General features: G+C 34.6%; 1 protein-coding gene across 1 annotated transcript in view; it reads right to left on the reverse strand.

Annotated features, from left to right (window-relative positions):
* The window catches only part of pot1 (protection of telomeres 1 homolog), a 92,422-nt gene extending 80,352 nt beyond the window's left edge, over window positions 1–12,070 (reverse strand). Inside the window, exon 1 of the mRNA XM_088923458.1 lies at window positions 12,032–12,070. The gene's annotated coding sequence lies outside the window, so the exon portion shown is untranslated. The remainder of the gene's footprint in view (window positions 1–12,031) is intronic.
* Between the last annotated feature and the right edge of the window lie 9,441 nt (window positions 12,071–21,511).

Raw genomic sequence — 21,511 nt, forward strand, 5'->3', positions numbered from 1 at the left:
TTTGATATTGTTTGAGCAGACAAGATGAAGAAATAAATCATGAAATAATCTGACAAAAGTATTCATAACTGTAGAAAATATATAGTATGACAGCGATGTAAGTCTTTTTTTAGTAGCACAAATAAATATAGTGATGGATTATTGTACTTTCATTTGGTAAGTAGAATATTATCAAGTGAAAACAAATCAGTGTATATACAGTGCCCTCCAAAAAAACTGGGACAAGAGATCAAATTAGCCCATATCTGCATGTTCAGGAAATTTGGATTTCAAATCACAAAATGAATATGAGACAAAAGCAGAGAATATCCCCTTTTACATAAGGCCATGTTTATGCATAAATGTTCTACCTATATACAACAACTTTTTTGCTCAACCCCCCTCATTTAAGATGAGCATAAGTATTTGGACAAGCAGCTATCATTTTTAGGACAGCATCTAGTAGACAATAACTTATTTTATATAAACCACATTTTATTTGAGTTGGCTTCAATTTCATCAGATATTTACAGGTGTTTCTAATTGCCCACGTGTTACAAGTTGCATACATGACACACACATAAAAGAGCTGTGAAGGTCAGCAAAAACCAACATGAAGACCAGGGAACACACTATGACAGAAAAGAAGGCTGTTTTGAAAATGACAGGAAAAATCCAAGAAATTGGTGAGACTCTTGGCACTGCAAAATCAACAATCTGGAATGTTCTTAAGAAAAAGGAAACAACTGGAGGAGTAAACGATAGGCAGAGAACAGGGTGTCCAAAAAAGACAAATGCAGTGGATGACAGAAAAATATTTAAAAGTGTAAAGAAACCCCCATAATTACTGTTAGTGAAAGCAAAAATAATCTCCAGAGTGTGGGGGTGTAAATCTCTAGTACCACAATCTACAGAGACGTCACCAAGAAAAATTTAGAGGCTGTACTGCAAGGTGTAAGCCCCTCATCAGCAGCAAGAACAGAAGGGCTCGATTGGAATTCGCAAAAACAATACCCAAATGAGCCACAGTTCTAGAACAAGGTTGTATGGACAGATGAGACCAAAATAAATATCTATCAAAGTGATGGAGCTTTGGAGAAAAACAGGAACGGTCGATGATCATAAGCCTACCACTTCTTTAGTAAAGCATGGTAGAGGGAGTATCATGGCTTGCACATGTGTGGCTGTTTCTGGAACCTGCTCAATGGTCTTTATTAATGACTTAACTGAAGATGGCAGCAGTAGGATGAATTCAGGGATATATAAAAAGATCTCCTCTGCAAAATGTAAGACAAAATGGCACTAGACTTTTTGGGCAGCAGTTCTTATGCAAAAGGACTACTGCACACTTAACACAAGAGTTCATCAGACAGAAAAGTGGAAGATTTTAAATTGTCCAAGTCAATCACCAGATCTGAATCCAACTGAGCAAGCATTTCATTTGTTCAAAAGGAGACTGAAGGCAGAAAGCCTGACCAACAGGCAACAACTTAAAGAAGCTGCAGTTAAAGCCTAGCAAAGCATCTCAAGGGAAGAAACAGAGTCTGCTGATGTCAATAGGAGGGAGGCTTAATGCAGTTATTGCAAGCAAGGGATTTGCAACAAAATACTGATATTTTCACTTCTTTAATTAGCTCTACGTGTCCCAATACGTATGGTCACCTACTGTAAATTTGGGGGGACGGAACACAACATATGCTTTGGTTGAAAAATGATTAATTGTGTTTGCAAAATATATTCTAAAAATAAAAGGTGACCTTCTGAACTATGACCCAGAATAATTTGTTTTATGTGAATTTAGATTTCTCGTGTATACATCATGGAAACACAAATATAAGTTTTTTGTCCCAGTACTTTTGGAGGGCACTGTATATTTATATATTGTAGTTTATTTCCCATTTCTACCAAAGAGTTGCACAACAATGATCATTCATGCACAGGCTATATTGTTTTTAACATTACAGAAATTCAGCAAAGCCTACACTCTAATAAACATAAGAATATATACACAACATGAAAGTTGACTGCAGAAGTCATGCTAATAGAAACTCATAGATAATTAAGGCTCAGGTCTTAAAATTAAAAATTACTATCAGGTCTACGACATTAGCTGTGGAAAAGATAAAAACCTGCCCTCAAAGAGGATGCATTTAAAATAATGTATGTTTTTACATACTGTATAAAGATACATTCACAATTACACAATTATGCCCTGTACACCACTGAAACAGAACAATGATCAACTTCAATTACAGAGATATTTTATTTACCAAATGTTATACCCTCCATAAAGAACAGTTTGTTCTGAAAGTTTTCTTTGTGTGTTCATAGTTATTCTCTTAAGTTTTTGTTTAAATGGCTCATTTTAATACTAACTCTTCCAGAAAACAATTCAACAGGTTAGAAAAACAAGAAGACATGAAAAGAAGAGAAACAGTATAGTATAACAGTATTCAATATGCAGAAGTATGGAACAAGCTTCACTGCCATATTGTTGAAACCAAAGCCCTGGCATCTTTCAAGAAACAGCTGAATAAGATCATTGGTTCAATTAACTACCAAATGGAATAGATGGGCCAAATGACCTACACACATTTGGAAGCACTGTTATGTTTTTCTGTTTTTGATTTTTCTTGTGCAGATTACTTAGCTTAGAAAAACATGCAGCTCACAGCACTGGGGAAACAGCTGCTATCATGTGAGTATCAACAAAAAGGATAAGCCAGGTCACGACCATTGAAGGATGATACTGTAACAGAAAATTGGGTTCACCAAAAAGACAGACCAACCAGAATTAGCAGACACAATCCATGGATTTAGTCCAGACAAAAAGAGTGCAATAGCTATGCCACTTTTCAATCTCTGAGCAAAATATAGTAAAACACAGATTCTTGACTAAGAACATTTAGTTATTACACTCCAATTTAGCATTGTATTAAAATGTATGACATAAGCCCTATTCTCAGGTGGCTTAATGAATTGAACACCGAGCGTCTAAGAAACATTCTCCGTGTTTTACAGAGCGAGCACACAATGAATGAATGAAGACAGTGTCAGTGCAAACAAAATAACATTTGCTTACTGTATTTCTTCCTAGCAGAGAAACAGTGAAAGCTACTGGGAAATGTACTAAGCCAGGATACTGCAATCAGCTTTTACTAGGCTTTTCAAAAGCTAATTATAGAGTGCTTAACTTACCAAGGAGAAATCAAAGCACAAAGAATGAAAAAAATAAACAGAACATGATAAAGGACAAATGACAGACATTCACAAGACTTATTTAATATCCTGTAGTATGCTAGATGTTTAATGCTTCTGGTAAAATTAGCATCAGTAGAGTTTCTACAGGAAAACATATCTACAGCAAAGGATCACTTGAAAATGAACACTGAAGAAACATGGTTACATAAAAGCACCATCCATCCACTGTCATGGAGTCACTTGTCCAGCTGGGGGTCATGGTAACCCACAGCCTATCCTCAAGACATAGGGTGCAAGGCATAATGCTCTCACTCTGCAAAAGACAGCAGTCAATTACAGGAGCAAAAAGAAAGGGACAATTTAAAAGAGACTATAAAATAGTAATAAAATAGTAATAGCAAAGTTATTTCTGGATGGTGGGAGGGAGGAAATCAGACCATCCAGAGAAAATCAGCATGCACATGCAAATGCCAGACAGAATCAAACACAGGAAGGCCATTCCGTATGAATTAAACTAGAGTTTGAAATGACTTGAAATTCATTAAGTGCATACATCTGTGCAGTGAAAAAGTATTTGAGGTAAATTCTCAAATTACTGTAATACTGTTGTGAGTTATAAGGTTACAATAAATAACATTTAGCACTAAGCAAGAGCAAGTGCATTCCACGGTTGGTTATAACCTGTCTGATCAAGGCTCTACAGTTGTCCCTGTTCTTATCTTATTAATTAAAGCAGCACAAAGTCCAAATGACCAGGCAAATTTAGAAACACCTAGAAATGACTAGAACTTTCTTGGCAAGTCAGTAAGCCAAGGTTTGATAGAATTTCAAACCAAAACCCTAGGTACAGGCTTTTTCTTACACTACTCTCATTACTATGGCAAGAATGTTGACAGTTGGACAATTAAAGTGTCAAATCACCAGAAGTCTTCCTTGTGATCTATGCAGTCATTCAATATGAGTTATATATGAGGATTATGTGTTTTCTTATTTTTTAATACAGTTAGGCAAGTTTCAATTGTAGAAAGTACATAAATGAAAACTTTTAAGTGTTTTGTGATGTTGTTTATGGATGTTGCGAACAATACAAAATACTTTAAAAATAAAAATGTGAAAGAAACAAGAGATTGCATTAAATCTGTATAATTACTAAGACTTAAACCACATCGATACTGTTTCTTAAGGTTCACTGATTCTTCAAACCTTTTCCCAGCTCACTAAATTTGCATGCAAAGAGATGATTAATGCCTCAGGTTTCAATTAGTTCATTGAATTTGTTACAGTAACAGTGAAGCAAAACAAAATATTTACTTTGGGAACACAATGTAATTTGCAATGCTTTTGCAAATGTTGATTGTCCAGCAGTCAAAATCATGCCAATACAATAATGAAAGTAATGTTAGAAATATAAGATCTAACTGGGGTTCTATCAAAGTTTGAATGAAAAAAAGTTGACAATTTCCTTTAATGGCAAGTGTCAGCTGTGAAATAGAGACGAATGGAACATTCTTGTGTCTTTGCCAAAAACCTGGGGGAAAAAATTAACACTAAGCACATTTCCTCTAAAATCTTCCAAACATTGGAGCAACTGCAGAGACGGAACTGCCCAATTCAAAGTGCTTTACTAGCATGACCAATAAATTACAGTATTGATAAAGAAATAACAATTAGCAGGACATTTACAAATAACAATATATTTTTATTATACAAAATATTTTCAAGCCTCACTCTTTGTTCCTCAGGGAGTGACAGCAGATTACATACTAAACTACCCGCTCAGTTGAGGTTCCTCCCTCCTGCCCTAGTAGTATTAGAATCTGCTCTGATGTTTCAAAATGTGTGAATTCTTTGAAAGTACATATATGTCTCTATTTATCTTACTGGCAGTAAAACCACAGCTTTTTTTCTCTGGGTAACCAGGACCTTGTACTTAAATAGGGTCTGCTTCTCCTTGTAATCTCTCATCCTGGTCAGAATCTTGGCCACTGTCTACTTTCTTTTTGGTGCCCAGCTGCATTCAAGTTTGCATTGTGTTTGTGTCTCCCAATGGGTAAAGTAGTGATGTTTGGTTTGTGTGGTAATTTGCTTTACTTTTGTGGTGTATTAATAGCGTTGTCTGTGTTGTTAGACTGTTTGGTGTCGGTGTGGTTACTGGGCAGTAAATTTCAGAATCAGTTGGCTGAGGGGACTCTTCTCTCAGCAGTTTTGTATTTTTGTCAGTTGTTAAACGGCAAGCCCCAACAATATTCTTTTGAACAGAACAGAGATTTATGTAGCACACAATCACAGCTATGATTTTAAATAACATCAGCTCATAATGCTAAAACATCCCATACACACAACGAATACAGAATGACTGATACATGCATTTTAAGCAGAGTTATATTTTTGTAAAATACACAAATAATTCTATATATTTAAATAATGTATGGTACATATGGCCTGCTCTGAGTAAATTTATATCAAATCTGGTCAACCATAATAAATAAGTTTGACATTATTAGGCTAAGAGATGTCAAACTCTTAAGACTCTCTGTTCTCTTACAAAACTTTACAATTTGCAAAAAAGAAGCGTGTCAATTAAAATTAAACATTGCCTTCAATTGTTGCACAAGAATTAGCAACAAGACCACCCAATATATGTTAACTTATCAGAACTATCCAAATAGATGGAACGAGAAAAAATTATCATTAAAAACCTTGCCATTTAAAACTAAATCTGCTATATGGCACATGCACAAGCTTTTCTTTAATGGGGCACATTTAATCAGATATAATATCTAAATTTGAAAGTGGAAATGTATAATTTCTTAAAACATAAACAGTCAGAATAAACAAGTATACAAAACCGTTTATTCAAAGACTGAAATTACTGAAAATATGGTATTAGTCTTCTTACATCTAATTTTCTGTTTTCTTACATCCAAAAGGATGGATTAACAGTGCAATAAACCTGAAAAGAAAAGGCAATTCAAGAAGGCCTACTTGGTATGAACTCAAATTGGGTTTCAGGTTACATCAGAAATTCTAATCAACCACTTCCACGTTAATCCCCTCACAATCTGCACACAGCTCAGTTCTTTGTCTTTCTGCATTTCAGTGATAGTACAGACTTTTTTTGCACAATTGCAATAATCTCTGCCTCTTCATCTTAGTGTGAAACAGTCCATTGATTAATAAAATAAAAGACTCAACGAAACAACAGAAAAGCATTTCAATACCATCACCACCAATACCAATACCAGCGTGTTCTTATAGATTCATTTCTTATGCAGAATATACTTAACTGCTATGCTTTTACTTTGTTATAATATTTTCAATTAGTACAAAATGAAACAAAGTGGAATAAACATAATTCAGCTACTGACTGGATCATCTGTTAAAATTTCCTTTGGAGGGTGGAATGAATCTTAAAGTCTAAAGGGTACAAGTTGTAATAAGTGCTATGCCATGTGCAGACTGAGCTGGCTCAGAGAATCTCTATTGACCTCTGGCTGAAATCCTAAAGACGTACGCGTGGACAGCAAAGGAAGTAGCCATCCTCTTGCTGGCACTGTATAGTAACAAAGCTTTTTTTGTTGTTGGGTGTCATAGTGCAGAAGATAAAAACACTAAAAATAATACGAAATTGTAAATATAAAATGTTATTGACATTTGAATGAATGAATTACTGATATAAAAGGCTGAGAAACTACAAAATCCAAAAGGAATATGAACAACTGCAAAGAACCGTTACAGAATCTCACAGGATAAAGTGAATAAGAACACTCTTTCTTGTTGGAATTCAAGGATAGGCAAGTTATCTTCAGTCAGTCTCCAGTGCTCCATGATCAAATTGAATAAATTACAGATGGCTAATAATGACACAGGAACAAAAAAAACCCTCAAGGCAAACCAAAATCATTAGAGCAATGTTATGCATTTTTACTGACATGACAATAACTACAGTATGGCATGAATTGCTCAGAGATTTTTTCAGACATAAAAACACTGTGTAAAGGATACGTTTGTTTGGAAAAGAATTACAAACTTAACAGACTCTTAGTAATGGTATTGTTTAAAAAATATTTAACAAACAAAAGATTTTAAGCTTCAGGTTTAATTTTTTAGAGCCTACTAGTAAGGCATGTTTTGCCACATGAATTTGAAGGTTTCAAAGATGCTTGAAACATCATGTTCCCAGTTTCATTAAATACTAGAACCTACAAATGTGTTAAAAGCATTTTAACATCTTCTAAATCCTTCAGTATTGAGCCCAAAGCACAGCACAGTTCTTGCCACAGATTTGGGAAAGATAAGAAATTATGGTTCTCTAATTACACACAGAAAAAAAAACTTATGTAAGTGATTAAAATTCATGACATTTCATATTAACAAGAGGCAAATTACACTAATTTTGATTAGGAAATATACCCAACAATTTGCAGTCTGATTATTTGTTAGCTGGCCTTAAATTAGTGGCTCAGAGGAAAAAAAAACATTCAGTCTGCTGTATTTTATATTTTTCTACCATCAAAAGATGTTCATTTTCTGCCCTTGAAGTTTCCAAGTAGAAACTAATTAACTAATGCAATTATGCTACCTTTATAATGCAAATTAATTTACCTCTGATAATGTACCAATGTCTCCAGATTACGTTGCAGGCAAATAATAATTCAGGTGCTCCCATGACTCTTATGAATCTGTGGGTTATTTTAGGCTTCATTCTTAACAGCACTTACAGCAAAAACATTTTACAAAACGTGATACATACACAATCACATGATACAGACACTAAATAAAGACTTAAAGTAGCAAATAATAAAATTCTCTAGCTTTAAAAGCCGTTTGTCTTTTCCACTGCAGTTTGTTGCATCCAGATCAATTTTTAATCATCTTTCACCACAGGTACAAATTGAGGCTGTACAGTAATTTCAGAGTAGTTTGAAGCCCACAGCCTCTGAATTCAACTACAGCATAACACAATCGTTGCTACAACTTCATAATAAGCATTGTTAAATGGTAGTAAACTTTTTAGCAGTAGTAGTAGTATTATAAGTATTTCTATACTTTTGAATCATTTAGCATACACATTGCAAGTAGGGCAAGCATTAAGATTAGAATTTCCTACTTCAACTTATGAATTATTTTTATGTTTTCATGGTCTAAATCCAAGCACATTCAGTTAAAAGAAAACCTATCATTCAGACCTTATATGTACTTTGCAAATAAAGCCACAAAGCATGACTAGAACTTTTCATTTGAGGTGTAAACAGAAGACGGCTTCAATACTTGACCGGTAACAGGTTTGACATGTCTATTCCTTGGAACATGGCTCAAAATAATAACAAGCTTCATACACGTCACATACATATGTTTATCTTAAGACATGTTCCAAGTGGCAATTACTGTCAATTGGTTGTTCAGTCATTTAAAAATGTCTATCCTGCAGGCCAGTTTTGTAGAAAAGGAACATCAGCAAAATTTGAGCTGTGACCAAATAAGGAAAAGCATATGGATTATTTTTGTGGGGTGCCATTACCAGTAGAGGAATGAATCGCAGCTTTATTATTAATCTACCTGGCTGACAAGGTTATCGAAAGCGACTTACATTTGTTTCATGTTATAGTTCTTTACTCTAGCTTTTGAAGCTGAAAAATGTCATTTTTAAATCAATTATAGTAGCTACTAACCAGGAATTTCCCATCCTGTTCCTAGAAACTGGTGTGTCTGCAGGTTTTCATTCCCATTCATTCCCATTCCCAACAAGCTCAACCAGCAGGTTCCTGCCTTTTAACTGGAAAAATTACCAACTTCTCCCAGCTCTTCAGATGCCTCCTCTTTAAACACACCTTGAAAATCTACAGATTACTCAGTCCTCCAGACCAAACTCAGACACCCATACTATAGAAGATCCACAGCATGTTTGGGGAGCAGTGGTTAGATCTCTGGACTACAGTATTGTGGACCAAATCCTAGGTGGCATCCTACTGCTGTACCCTTGAGCAACATACTTCATTCAAACTGCCCTCATAAAGGTCATGCTGTAAAAATAGATATTCTTTAAATTGTCACTTTAAATAACAATTTGATCTTAATTGACTTGTCTGGTTAAGCTCAGGATTGAAAACACATGTTATGTTAGATTGCACAGTGAATCTGACCAATTAGTAGCAGCAGCAGCAGTCTTTTTGTGATGACAGAACAGTACGGGTCAAAACACACGCTTTTTGTTTTCAAAGCCCAACGGTATAAAAGAAGTTAATTTATTAAGAAGCATCTTGCAACACTAGCAATTTATGCTAAATTAATTGAGCTAAATGTGCAAATATTCATTACGCACTTCAAAATAAAGATCATTAGCTTACTGTAACAACGGAAAATTACTGAATATATTCTGTCAAATCTGTCAAAAATAACTATACAGTATGTACTAAGAAGGCAGCTAAAACCTATTTTATAGTGTATAGTGCTCCTGTGATTTAGTGTATACTTTTGAAAGTATTAACATTTGCATTCATCATCATAATAATTAAAAGTATAAAAACTGGGTTCCTTGTAGTTTTCCTAACTTATACAAATTCTTAAACTTAGTAGACAGAAACAACTCTCCAACTGTCTCACCACTGAAAGTACCCACATTTCATACAGGGGAGATCCTGTAGTGTGGACCTGTTGGGCAGGTTTCAGCTGGCCACAATTATCTTGGCTTACATATTGATACAGAGACCCCTGAAGTCCTTAGTACATACAGTACAATTAAAGTGTGTTAATTGTAAATTGCAGGGTATAAATGATTCTGATTAATCTCCCCATATATACAACTAAACATTGATTCAGTATCAGAACTCACTGATTAAATTCAAAATGAACTTATTTGCTTAAAAAGTATTTAATTGTTTAAAAGTATTGCATTGCCTTCTGTCTTCTCTAACTTTTCTTTCCAATTTCCTCCATTATCGTTTAGCAGTGATTATAAGTAGTCAAGCTATCCAAGGTCATTTTACATATATTAATGTAAGCTTTATTGTATTTTTAACCATTTATCAAATTGCAAATAGCCGCATAAACCTCAACTGCCTCTTTTTCGCTTCTTTCTATGGAATAAGAGACATAAGGTAGTCTGTTATCCCAATCCACTTTTCAGTTTGTGTAATGGTGTAGTAACACTAACAGTGGAGGTCCTGATCAATATTTTCATAAGTAAACAGTAATCAGTACCTCTACAGACGGAATCACGACTCTCCTGTGATTAAGCAACACATCAGCAAGACTTTATGTTATTATGCCAGCAGCCATATCACTCTGTAACTCACAACTGGCAACCCACTGAAGCTAAACAGGCATGAGCTTGGTCAGTACCTAGATAGGAGACCTCCTGGGAAAAACTAAGGTTGCTGCTGGAAGAGGTGTTAGTGGGGCCAGCAGGGGAGCACTCACCTTGCGGTCCATGTGGGTCCTAATGCCCCAGTAAAGTGACGAGGACACTATACTGTAAACAGGCGCCATCCTTCGGATTAGACGCAAAACCAAGGTCCTGACTCTGTGTGGTCATTAAAGTTCCCAGGGCGTTTCTCAAAAAGAATAGGGGTGTAACCCCGGCGTCCTGGCCAAATTTCCCGTTGGCCCTTACCAATCATGGCCTCCTAATAATCCCCATCTATGAATTGGCTTCATTACTCTGCTCTCCTCCCCACTGATAGCTGATGTGTGGTGTTCTGGCGCACTATGGCTGCCATCGCATCATGCAAGTGGATTCTGCACATTGGTGGTGGTGGAGGGGAGTAAAGCGCTTTGAGTGGAGTGTCCAGAAAAGCACTATATAAGTGTAAGCAATTACTAATTATAATTATTATTATTTCATAATCTTTAATTGACAGCAATTTTCATACAGAGTGGAAGTTAACGGGTCTCAAATTCCTATGACGTATGTCTACAGTTATGTCATTAAACCCAACTCTTCACATACCTATTTTCTGACTAAAAAGTGAAACGCATTTTCATTTCACAAAATATAAAAGTGTTGCAAGAAATCGAAATCCTAAGAGTTTCACTAGAGAACAGGAGGTGAGCGGAGCATTATCGAAAGAAATGCGACATAACGTCCAATAAACTATAACAATAACGTCCTTTAAAACTAAGAGCAAAAAATGCAATTACCTTTACGAATACGTGATCCACTAAACTGCTAATCCTCTCCGTTTCAATAAACTCAGAACTGCAGCAGAAATGGTTTACTGGAGGATGGAGGATTACAAAGCTTTCAAGAAAACTTCAGTTTTCAAAAAAGCTTTTACTGTGATCACTAATAGTAAATAGGTTTGCAATTTGTACCATAGAAACGAGCGGCATATTGTCAGTGCATCCACGAGGTAATAAAAACAGCAAATTCCGTATTTATTAAATTAAATTAAAACATTGAATATTCCTCCTGCATCTGGTTACTTTGAAAACATCAGAACGTGACATATCGCTTAGTTCAGCTACTGAATACTAAACTGTATTTCGTTGTTTTGTCAAGTTCGTCTAAGTTTCTGTAAAATATGCATGGCATCTAAGTTTCTGGTTTGCTACGCTTTTCGCTAATGAGCTCAAAGTAGATGGTAATTAATAATATTAAAACTCGACACTGTCACCTTCAAAGTTGAATAATAATACTAACAAAAACAGGTTATTGCTTGGCCACTGTAAAAAAAAATCAAGCTTTATAGAAACACAAGGAAACAAGCTACCAATAAATATATGTAAGGATCTTGAAACTGTTTAGATCGCTAACTTATCACATTTTTGTTACTCGAACACTGTTACTGTAAAGAGGTCAACGCTATAAAAACTTTTTTTTTGAACCAATAAAAGAAAATAATATACTTACATCCACAACACTTCCCTCGCGCTTGTGGTTTAAACTGCCAGGTTAAAGGTCAAAGCAAAGAGGCGCAAGCGCATTTGATTGTGTTAACAGCTAGTGCGCATGCTCAGGCTACGGCGGCAATGGTATAGTTACAGCAATACCAGGCGCTCTGAAATTACATTGTACGAAAATCAAAGTACAATAGTAGATTTATTAACAGATATTTAAATACAAATATTTACAGATATAAATGTTTAGGTTGCTTATTTTATGTGTGTTAAATGCATTTATTTTCGTGAGGACAAACGTTACAGTCTTGTAGATAAAACATTCTCATTTGTTGAGAAGGCCAATACACAAAAAATAATCCAGCCCCTCTCACTTAATTTCAGCAGTATACTGTATATACACAGCATTATATATATATATGTGTGTGTGTATATTCTGAAATTATAGTATAGAACTGTAATAATTGACACGTTTTGATAGTATGTAGAAACACTTAAAGATAAGTTTACTTGGAAGAACATTGCAGTATTGACCTGATACAGTATATGTAATATAGGAAATAATATACATTAAAGTATGCAATATATTAAGAGAATGAATTAAAGAGATTTTCATGTTATTACACTAAATGGAAAATTTACTTTTAGGGATTTTTATTTATTTATTCACACTTACAAACATGTTTTTTTTTGTATTGCAGATTTAATACTGTCTGTTCATTGATATAGATACCAGAAAAACTAATTAGCAGCACAACTATTCAGCAAGTTCCTAGTTAGTCACATAAAAAATAGATAAAGGTTTCTGAAGCGGGGATTACAGAGAAACAATCTGTAATATGAATATTTTCAATGAATTGGGTTGAAATAAACAACAATATGTTATTGAGAATAGTATATTTACAAAAAGAGAGGCATCTGAAATTAACAGGATAGAGAATAAATTGCATGGAGGTAGCTGGATGAGATCTTCAGATCAATTAGCTATTGAAAACCAAATGAATTATTAAAGTTCCCCCAAGTAATGTACTTATTTGATGATAAAAAAGTTTATTGTGAGCTTTTTAAGCAAGAGCATTGTCATCAAGAGAACACAAAGTGGAAATAAGCAAAATGTTATATACTATATATGCTAAGTATGTACTGTGCACTGCAAAGCCATATAGAAAGGTACTGTACCTGTTTCATTGTTCATTGTGAAGAAATCCGCTAGGTTGTCTTTGTCCATCCAGAGTTTTGTACTTGGGGAACTTTTATCACTATGCTGTCACAGGGTGTCTTCAGAAGCAAATCTGCGAAGTTGTCCTAATAAAACTGCATGTGTGTTATATTGTTCATTAGAGTGCTGTTAGCTGGTTTGATCATTTTATTGATTGCATAGTAAAGAACTGTAGGAATACTGTAGCCTCTCAGTGTAGCACTAAAACAGGGGGAAGATCTGCCCTTCTTACAGGCTTCATTATATGCATTTATAAGAAGTACAAGTAAAACAAAAACAAATAAAAGGAAATTCTGTTTCATAGAAGCTAGAATAGCAATATAATTACAGTGTTTGCAAAGAATAACAGAATTCTCATGCCAATCAGATAGAGCTACTTTACATAAAGAGGGGTTTTTTTGTGATCTCCTCCATCAAACGGTTGAATTAGATTCACCTAAATCGTTCTACAGAAAGTAAAATTCTATTTACTGTTAATAGGAGGCAGAGTAACTAACGGGTCCAGTAAGACAGTCTGGTGATCAGAAACACCTGTTTCAAATGTGTGTAGGTTGGAAATGTCTGGAAACACCAGAAAAACTGATGAAATGTTTTCAGTGTCTTCAAGAGCTACTTAATTTGTATGAACCAACACTCCCCCTAAGATCAGCAAATGCTGACTCTGGTTGTTCAAAGATACTGTCTGACATCTGTTGGAAAGAGAGCGTCTTGCTGTTATGCCTCCAGACAGTGGAATTATATTTACCTGATGCAGGGAAGGTTTAAAAAATATGAGTTGTTTTAAGTCAAGCATATTTTTATCTGATCATGTTTTTATTCATTTTGATTTTATCTGTTGTGTGGTTTGGTTTTCCATCTGTGCAGCACTCTTGAGAATGTTAGGCATGAAGAGCACTAAAAAGAGTACTGACACTAATACGTTATTGCACCAATAATGAAAGAATTATGTAAAGTGATTTTCGGTGACTTGGAAGTATGATTTAAAATACTGTAGCTAGTAAACTATTTTGGTTAAGTGTGTCTGTTCCTAATTGCAGATTTTGAATCCCAATGTTACTATACTTTTTTAATAAAATGGAAATGAATAGATAAGCACCCTTCTTTTGTGCTTGAATATTACACTGGAGAAAGATGCCAAATTGATTTTAAATGCAATTGCTTTTAATTTTGAAAAGGGGTTATTCTGGGCAAAGTAATTTCTGGCCATGTTCTAGCTCAAAGTATTTGCTAAAGCAAATTTAAAATAATTCAAATCAATTCAGTAACAGTTTATAACTTTTCTTTCTCCTTGTCCTTCAAAAGGTGCTCATCCCTCAAGAGATGAATATGGGAAGCATTAGGTACTATTCCTTATTTAGATTTTTTTCTACATTATCACATAACATGTTTTCTGAGGGGACAATAAAAATGTTTTCCCAAATCTGAACACTTTTTTGTACAGTACTCTCAAAGTAATAATCTGACAATTTAACCTGGTTTTCTTTTTCTTATGTCATTATATTCGCCTTGATTAACTTGTGAATTGAAATATGTGTTCTGCTAATTGTTGTGCTGAGTAGTGTTGATAAGTCATGGTCATAGCTGTGGTGCAAAATTCTGTCAAAGTTGACCTTTTCTAATGATAAATGCCTGTTGATAATTTCTATGCTGTATATAGAATATTAAATATATGTATATTATTCAGAAGTATGTACTACGATATATTTTAATAAACTATACAAAATAGTGCAAAAGGGAAAAATACTTTTTATTTGCTAAAACATATGTGATCCAGTAGGCCTTATCGTAACCACATTCTCAATTACAGTAATTACATCAATTTGCATGGCAAAGATGAGCATCTAGAGAAGTTAATCTTGGAAGATGGGAAGATGTACAATAATTTTCTTTGAGGAGTAGATTTTTAATTTGATATTTTTAAATGGGTGACTCCACATCTCTTGATGCCAGGGAGAGTGATTTGCAAAGAACTGGTATGGAATCAGTAAAACAGTAGAGGAGAAATGATATTATTGAATATGCCATTTAAAAAAGAAACAAAAGATGGGTGAGAACATATGTTTACCGAAGGATTATTCTAGGAATCATGGACATGTCACAAGCATTTCAAAGACATCCAAGATGTCTTTTGATCGCAACTCAGGCCTCATGCCATATACAGTAGGGCAGAAGTGTTGGATAAAGTTGATGGGGGAGTTAATGTGTTGTTTCTCCAGATTAAAAAGGCACATGAAGTATTACCACCACATGGGGGAAAATGGCAAAGAGAATGTGTCACTGAAAAGAAAACAGTACAAGAAAGTAAGTAACTATAAGATCAGCAAAATGTAAGCCAGGACACAAAGGTATCAGACCTGTCATATGAAATAATTGATCTCTGGATGTATTTATGTGTTATTTTATAGCAATATCAATAAAGAATGTGATTCTTTTTTGTGGTGATTGTACCAATAAACAGAACCAAACAATATAATTTCCATATGAAACTTTGTGGTGTCATAAAATGATTTCAGTCATAGAACTGTGTTTTTATTACCTCTGTGTACACTGCGTGTATATATACTGCAGCTTACTGTAAATGTCCAGAGGTGTTTATTTACTTGAAATCAGAACAATTTTGAAATTTTAAACCTCTGCTCCAGTGAGGCAAAAATAAAATTGGTAATTAATATAAAAACACAGAAAGTCCATTTTTTTTGGTTCAGTTGCCCCAAACTCAATTTTCCAATGCACGTTTTAGCTGTAATCTGATACCCACTGAAAAAGCTGAAAAAGTAATGCATATCAAATGAAAGAAAGACCTGAGCCCCCCACATGTCAGAGGTTCCACAAAATACTCTGAAATGTAAGAACTATTTGTTCAGATTGTAACAGAAGATATAGAGTGTCAGTGTTTGAGCTGACTGAGAGTGAAGTAAAAATCCCAGTTGTTTGCACACTATTTCATTCTTAAGCTGATGATAAAACACTTGTGTCCTGTGGACGGTGTATTCTGCCTTGTGTTTACTGTCTGCCAGGTTAGGCTCCAACTCAACTCAACTCCTGTATTTGACTAAGAGGTAAATGAAAAAGGATGGATATTAACAGATATTCTGAAGTCCTGTGTTGGTCAGGGAACAGAGTTTTCACATTAAAATTTTGTTTTCTATGTTTATGCAGGGAATAAAAATCATAACATATTGCAAATGCTGTCAAATGCATTCAATTTTTGACAACATTTTCAAAGTATAAACATGACAATGTACAGTGCCTTCTAAAAGTATTCAGACCCTTCCTGTGGTGGCCCATTTTCTGAAATTACAAAGTGATGTGTACACATTTTTAAAGTTATTATTTTATTACATCTGAATTCTCAAACTTTAAACTTCTAAGGCTATGATAAGTTAAGGTCAATGTCACCACAAATCAAAGAGAAAAACTGAAATATATTCATTGCATAACTACTCATACTCGTGAACTCAACATACAGTATTTGTTGGAAGCATGTCTGCTAGCAATTACAGCTTCCTTTTTGTGAAAGTCCCAATCAACTTTGCACACAAATTTGGTGCAATTTTTGCACATTCTTGTTGGCAGATGCTCAAACTCTCCCAAGGTGCGTGTTGTCTGCAGTTTTAAGTCTTCCCAAAGATTCTCAAAAGGACTTTGGCTGCAACACTTGAAGACATTCAGTTTTCTCCAGTGTAGCTTTGGCCATCTGCTGTGGATCACTGTCCTGCTGAGATGTGAATTTTTATTACAGTTTCTAATCTTTATCAGACTGATACAGGCTTTTCTCTAAGATCTTCCAGTACTTTGCTCCATACAGTATATTTCCCCATCATTCTTACCAAGCTTCCTAGTCCCTGCTGATGAGAAGCTGAACCATAACATAATTCTGCTTCAGACACACTTGATAGTAGGGATGATCTTGACAGAGTAATGCAAGGGTTATGTAAGATCTAACACTTTGCATTTGGACCACGCACAAATAAATATTAAGAATTTTTAAAAATGTTTTTATTCCCTTCTCCTGAATATAACTTTATACCCGAGTTTTTTTTAAACCTCCTGTGATACCCATGCAAATTCCAACTTACATTCTCATGCTCCTACGGTAGCTAGCCACATCTCCACGTGGACTGAAACTGTCACTGGAGTTATCTGTACATGGTATGTGCGATTGTCAGTGCCCCATTCCTCTAATTAATTAATAGGTATTTGCCTCATTGTCCTTTCAGTATTTAAGTCTTGCCTCATTTCCAGCTCAGTCATCCGGTTTATTCACCTGAATATCTGACATATCCCCTAACACTGCATCCCTTTCGTTGAACACTCCCAAGCTTTGCTTGCAACCTAAGTTTATTTCCCTGCTTCTACCACGTGTGTACTGATCTTCATTTGCACCCTTGATCGTGTTTCTTGGACTTTCATCAGCTTGTCTGTCCTCTGTATTCCTGGCTCCACCTTTATAACCTCTTTAACCGTGATTTCTGGATCTTCCTTTGGACTACAAACTGTGTGCACTTTCAGTTTCTCTTTTGGCTGCTGCCTGTTGGTCACTTTGAGCCCAGCTACTGGGTTCATTCTACTGTGCTTCAGCTGCTGTACACCTCAGGTTAGTGCAGGGATATAACCCCTCATTGGTGTTCTTGGTTGAATCCTTGCTTGATATCCACTATCTGACTGAGGGATCTTAAAGAAATAGCTATATTTTTTTCTGAAATCATGTTTGTACTATTATGGCACCTAGACAGAGGCAACTCAACTAATTGCATGGCTTCTTAAGGTAATTCTGTGCCTAATGTAATTTAGGTTTTCCACAGAAAAAGCTTTTGAATACTTTTGCAGTCATGACTTTTAAATTACTTATCATTCATGTGATTTATTGTTGTTTTGTTGTAAGCTGGCCTGGCTGAGGATACTGCAGCACTGGCTGACAGTCCTCAAAAACATAGACACAGATTCCAACTAACATAGAGCCAAGAATGTGTTGGTTCGATTGCAAAGTTTTGGAGGATCTAAGGAGAAAGTGCACGTAGTGTGGAATGAATGACAAGCTCATATAGTGCAGGCTTAAGCTTGTCTGATCAAATAGATTTGCATATGCAGAGGAACATTGATGAAGAATGAAGTGAATACTATTATTAAGTAATAGCAACCTTAGTAATACTAAGTGAAATGAATACTTACATACCTACAGTATGTTTAATGGAACAAGAAGAATAATGTTCCCAAGCTTTGAAATAATACTAAAAATGTATCATCAGTTTTGACACACTTTCAACCCAGATGGCTAACCACATATTGTTAGATAGATGATAGCATTTGTCACAAGGGAAAACATATAGGTGCCCAGCTATGCCTGTTTGATGTCAGCAGAGGAGTTCCATGCATTGAAGTAATCCTTAATCAAAACCAAAATACATTTTGTTCATATTTGACTGAAGTTTTCTGAAACTGTAAGGAGGTTTGACACATTTAATCATGACATTTCTATATTTTAAACTGAGCACAGGAAATCTGTTCAAAGATGAGGTACACATTTTCTCGCATACAATGGGAGATGCATAATTCTTTAATCCTCAATAGATTTATAGTTTTACTAGCACCGACTTAAATATACATTTTGCACAAAAAGAGCACTTTAAAATACCTGACCAAACAAATTGCCTTAGATAATTAGCAAGATTCATTATCTTACACAAACTATACTGGTGTCCTTCCTTTAAATGCAATATTTCATATTTAACTCATTTTTCAGACAACCTGTCTTTGTCCATGAATGGAAACTACATATTTTAAAGGTTAGGAAAAACTAAACCAGACAATAGAATGAGCCATATGCATTCCTTTCACAGTGTTCTGTGATTAGTAATTATGTTGAAAAGGGAAATTTAGGATTAGTTAGGGAATTTATAATTTTGCTCAGCAATGAATGTAGAGTTATACAGTATAATAGAAGTAATCATTTCTAAGAAGGTCAGGATTTGTGTCCTTTATTCATGTAATTTTCTGCATGCAGTTGTTCTGAGTGGGTGTACAGTATATGTGTTGTGCCTAACTAATGCTGACAGGCTTCATGCCTATTACTGCCCTATGTAAACCGCTTAAATATCAATCCATTTGATTCTGAAACAGTAATTTTTATCAATTTGCCAAAACAGCAGGAGATTGAGGAACACACTCTGCGTTAATATTTCCATATTATAATTTCTGCAGCATTAAGACTTTTTCTGTAGCTGTCATTTGTAGATATTTTTATGTTATGTATTCTCCACTTTTATATGCTAATACAGCAGATATTATCCATTTATGTGCCGCAGGAAAATTTACCAATAAAGCAAAGTACTCAAGTATCAGAGGGGGAATTTAAATAAAGTTGTTCGAATTGATGATTTGCAAAGGGTTGCAAACAATGATGGCTAATTGATAGTTAAGAATTAATAATTTTTTCACACTGTACTTTTTTTAAACTATGAGCAAAAAATCTCTTTTTTAAAAGAGACCTTATTTCACATAGGCTGAGCTTCATTTTTACCCCTTGTCAGTCTCTCATATTTTGAGTTTTGATTATTGTGGAGGATGTATGTGACTAGATATCTTTATTTTTCCATGTTCTGACAAAATTGACATAAACTAAATCATTCCATCCAATGTAAATCTAACCAGCCCAACCTTTTTTAGGAACTTCTATGGAAATCTCTACTCTTCCTGTATTGATCAGATTGTTGCAAGCCAAGAAAATTATTATTACGAAGAATTGCTGCAAAAAAGGAATACTAAACAAACCACACTGGACTGTAAGGTTTTGGCTTAATCTTTTTAACATAATGTCTAAGTCATGGCCTCACAAATTCTGATTCTATTAGTGGAAAAGCTATATAGATAAGGTTTTAAGATACATAAAACTTAATTAACCAATTATTTTCAAAGAATAATATACAACATGGCAAAAAAATGTAAACATCTCTCTATATTATTAACAGACATAAATAAAATTAGAAAATTACAGATATCACAGATACATTTTAGTTTTCTATAAACCTGTTTTCACATTAAATTCAATAATCACACTGAAAAACTCAATTCAAGTTAATCATCAAAACAACTTAGATGGAAAAAATACAGACTCATCTGCAATTTTCCATCATTCACCTCTCACAACACAAAAAAAAATGAAATATGTCCAGCTGACTTACTTCTTCATAATAAGGGAACTCAAAATGGACCCATGAAAATATCAAAACTGCTACAGCATCTCCAATAAGAATCCCTATCTCTTTGTTCTTTCTGATCTATCAAATGGCTTGGTCTGACCCAAAAGGAAATTTGCAATCAGCAATTTTTTTGAGTTCTTACAGTCCTTTACTCCAAAGATAAAGACAGAACAAAGTCCCCAATCCAGAAAAGGGGTCTTTCAAGACAGAGAAAAGAGGCTGCAATCTCAGTACAATAAATGGTAAAAGACAGTCTCCCTTCTCTGACAGTACAGACAAACTAGGCAGAATGATGGACAAATGCCAAAAGTCTATGTACTGTAACAATCTCTGCTGTAGATCAAACACTCACTTCTGCAGTGCTGGCTTACATAGATTCTTTCATTCTACAAGGAAGATGTTCTTGCCAGTTTACATCAGGAAAATCTCAAACAAGTTAATACTTTATCATTATACAGTCTGTATCTATGTAGAACATAGATCATAGTAATTAAGATTGATTGAGTCAATAATTTCAATTATGTACAGTACTGAAATGCTCTGGAGGAATGAAAAGTTGAGAACTTTGTTACTCTCCAGACCCAAGAGCATAAATGACTAATCAGTCTACACACAAACATGGAGGCATTAGTATTTGTTATCAACTGTTAAAAGGGAAAAAAGCAGTAATGTTTGTAGTGTTTATGAAAATAGGCCTTGTATATTTCTGTTTCATATTTTTTACAGCCAGAGTACTGTAAGTGTAGTAATTATAACTTGTTTATGTTTAATGTTTTGCTTGCTTTGTATTACGTATACTGATCTCACAACCATGGTAGAAGAAATATTTTTCCATTTATAATATTACACAACTGATTTTTTGTTAAATGTTGTACACTTACAGTATATGTGAATATGTAGATTTTAAAAGCCATGATTATGTTTCTGGAGCTGTCTCAAGAAAAGCGCAGTGGTTTATAAAAAAAACAAGACTTCAAAAACAGCTGTATGATCTTGTGTCCTCCAGCTGCCATTTTAATAAAAATGAGTTATATAAAATAACTAAATTGTTTGAATCCATGGAGGTAACATTTGA

The sequence above is a fragment of the Atractosteus spatula genome, chromosome 8 (assembly GCF_055471065.1).
Source record: "Atractosteus spatula isolate fAtrSpa1 chromosome 8, fAtrSpa1.hap1, whole genome shotgun sequence".
Lineage (NCBI taxonomy): Eukaryota > Metazoa > Chordata > Actinopteri > Semionotiformes > Lepisosteidae > Atractosteus > Atractosteus spatula.